Source organism: Ricinus communis, chromosome 7 (genome assembly GCF_019578655.1).
Source record: "Ricinus communis isolate WT05 ecotype wild-type chromosome 7, ASM1957865v1, whole genome shotgun sequence".
Lineage (NCBI taxonomy): Eukaryota > Viridiplantae > Streptophyta > Magnoliopsida > Malpighiales > Euphorbiaceae > Ricinus > Ricinus communis.
The window spans coordinates 15,976,778-15,980,352 of record NC_063262.1 but is presented as its reverse complement, the minus strand read 5'-3'; the positions used below and the strand labels follow the sequence as shown (position 1 = coordinate 15,980,352).

Sequence of the window (3,575 nt, the reverse complement as noted above, 5' to 3'; positions counted from 1 at the left end):
AGTGCGGAATGGTCCGTGTAGACCACTGTCTTTGATAGTACCAAATAAGATCCAAACTTGTCAAATGCAAAAACAACAACTAGAAGCTCCTTTTAAGTGGTGGTGTAGTGCTCGTGGGCATCAGTCAATCTCTGGCTAGCATAGTAGATTGGTTGGAACTTCTTACCTCTCCTCTGTCTTAAAACAGCTCCAACTGCAAAAAATCACTAGCACCGCACATAAGCTGAAATGGCAGCTCCCAATTAGGTGAAACCATAAGCGAGGCTATGGTTAGTTTCTCCTTCAACAACTAGAAAGCCTGCAAACAATCATCAGAAAATACAAAAGGTACATCCTTTACAAGTAATTGAGTTAAAGGTCTAGCAATCTTAGAGAAGTCCTTAATGAACCTCCTATAGAAACTTGCATGACCTAAGAAGCTCCTAACAACCTTAATTGAACTAGGTGGGGGTAATTTAACAATAGTATCCACCTTGGCCCTATCGACCTCCATCCCCTCATGCAAAATTTTATGCCCCAACACTATACCTTCCCTAACAATAAAATGATACTTTTCCCAATTAAGGACTAGGTTAGCATCTACACAACGCTCAAGCATGCATTCTAGATTATGCAAACAGTGAGTGAAAGAGTTACCAAATACAGAAAAATCATCTATAAAGACCTCCATGGACTCCTCAATCATGTCATGGAAGATCATCATCATACACCTTTGAAAAGTCACAGGTGCATTGCACAATTCGAATGGCATCCTCCTATAAGAAAATGTACCATATGGGCAATTAAAGGTTGTCTTCTCTTGGTCCTCAAGTGCAATAGGAATCTGGAAGTAACCTGAAAAACCATCTAGAAACAATAAAACATATGCTTAGACAACCTTTCCAACATTTGATCAATAAAAGGAAGGGAAAAATGGTCATTTCGAGTGGCATCATTTAGCCTCCTATAATCTATGCACACTCGAAAGTCTATTACCGTTCTAGTCGGTATAAGCTCGTCCTTCTCATTTTTAACCATAGTCATACCTCCCTTCTTAGGAACCACTTGCATAGGACTAACCCAGGAACTATCAAAGATAGGGTAAATCAAACCTGCATCAAGAAGTTTAATTACCTCCCATTTAACCACTTCCTTCATGTTCGGGTTCAGTCTGTGCTATGGTTGCACCACTGGCTTGTAACTATCTTCCATAAGGATCTTGTGTGAGCAATAGCTAGGACTAATCCTAGGAATGTCAGTAGTTTTCCAAAGTCATCTCCCTCTCTTCGGGTGTTAAGTCCGCTGCTAGAATGATAGGCAACCTTTTGTCCTAATCTAGATATGCATAGTTGAGATGCTTTGGGAGCTCTTTCAACTGAAAGACTGGTGGTTCCTCAAGTGATGGCCTCAATTTTTGCACACCTACTCTGTCAATCTCAATAAACTTATCAGTGTTCTTACTTGGTTCATTAGTTAACAAGAATGCAAGCTACTCCAACACACTCTCATTGGATAGCTCATGCTCATCCTCTGCCTGCAAGGCAAGTTGTAAAGGATCATCCAACAATATCTCCTGAAACTGTGTATCAATAACATCATCAAGTACATCAATAGAAAACATAGTATCATCATGATCTAAGGACTATCTCATAGAACTGTTCAAATCAAAAGTGACAGTTTCATCCCTTACACTAAGTTCAAGCTTTCCATCACAAACATCTAAATAGCCCTAGACGTTGCAAGGAAAGGTCGACTTAGAATCAGAGGTACATTACTCTCACCATTCATGTCCATGATCACAAAGTCAATAGCAAATATAAGTTTGACAACCTTAACAAGTACATCCTCTACAATACCCCTAGGATACTTAATAGTCATATCTGCTAACTGTCTGCTCATCCTAGTAGGTTTAGTCTCACCCAGACCCAACTTAGTAAGTAAATTATACAAAATTAAATTAATGCTTGCTCCTAAGTCAGCTAAAGCATTGCTAATTTTCAAATCATCAATCACACAAGGGACAGTAAAACTCCCTGGATCACGCTTCTTCTCTAGCAATTTGTTCTAAAGTATAGCCGAACATTCCTCATTTAGAGTCACGATTGCCAAGTCCTCTAACTTCCTCTTGTTGCTAAGGATCTCTTTTAAGAACTTCACATACCTAGGCCTTTGCGAAATAGCTTCAACAAAAGGCAAGTTATTTCGTAGTTATTTAAACAAGTCAAGAAACTTACCGAACTGCTGATCGACTTTCTCTTACTTCAACCTGGCAGAATATGGGATTGGGGGCTAGTATTCCCTCAAAGGACTCTTTTTCTTGCCCTCTACCTTCTCTGGCTCCATCATCTTGCTATCCCCATCTTTCCTATAAGGATCTACCTGCACAACATCATCATCATCATCAGGAATAGGAATAGAACTAGATAGTTGCTTACCTGATTGCAAAATGATAGCCTTTACGTGCTCTCTCGGGTTGGACTCCGTATTAATGGGCAAAGTCCTTGGCTGCCTCTCAACCATCATCTTAGAAATCTGGCCTATCTGATTCTCCAAGTTCTGAATGGAGTGCTGATTTCTAAGAGTTGCATTTGTCTGCAACAATCTGGTCTTTGAAGTGGACACAAACTTCATCATCAACTCCTCTAAGTTAGACTTTTCTCTTGAGTCTAAGGAGACTGAGGTGGAAGAATAGATTGTTGCGGCTACTGATGTAGTCGTTGAAATCCCAATGGCCCCTGGTTGTTATTGTTCCTCCATCCAAAGTTCGGATGGTTTCTCAATCCTGGAGTATAGGTGTTGCTCTACAAATTATTCTGCTACCTAGGCTGACTCCCTACATAGTTCACCTGTTCATGGTTTGATGAAGAAGAGGAAGCAAACATACCTCCCGATATACAGTTGCTAATGTAATGCGTGCCACCATAAAACTCACAACCTGCTTGAGCTGATTGGACAAGTTGATCAATCTTCTTGGATAACACCTCCACTTGAGCCACTAAGGCTGCAATGGCATCCAACTAGTGTACACTCCCCTAACACCCTGTCTTGCTCCTAACAGTTTGCCACTGGTAATTGTTTGTGGCCATCTCCTCTATCAAGCTTTGGGCTTGCTCTGGTGTCTTGCTGCTTAAAGAACCACCTGCAGCTGCATCTAACATCTGCTTAGTAGCCAAATTTAAACCATTATAAGAAGTTTGTACCTATAACCAAATTGGTAGTCCATGGTGTGGGCAGCATCTAAGTAGGTCCTTGTATCTGTCCCAAGTGTCGTACATCGACTCATCGTCCAACTGCAAAAAAGAAGATATGTCATTTCTAAGTTTAGCATTTTTAGAGGGCGGAAAGTACTTGCATAGAATTCTTTTTGCCAAAGAGTCCCAAGTAGTGATAGTGTTTAGAGGTAGTAATTATAGCCACCACTTTCTCTATTCCTCAAAGAAAATGGAAACAAGCGGAGATGAATTTCATCGTCTGTTGTCCCATTAATCTTGAAGGTATCACAAATCTCCAAGAAACTTGTTGTATGCGCATTAGGATCCTCATCTAGTAAGCCTCCAAACTGAATCGTTTGCTGCACCATCTGAATCACATTAGGC

The 3,575-nt window shown here is 40.5% G+C and overlaps 1 non-coding gene across 1 annotated transcript; it reads left to right on the top strand.

Moving 5' to 3' along the window:
• The first annotated feature begins 3,195 nt into the window (after positions 1–3,195).
• LOC112533862 lies at positions 3,196–3,302 on the top strand. The gene has a single exon (XR_003078215.1). It is a non-coding gene; the product is annotated as a small nucleolar RNA R71 (small nucleolar RNA).
• Positions 3,303–3,575: the final 273 nt, after the last annotated feature.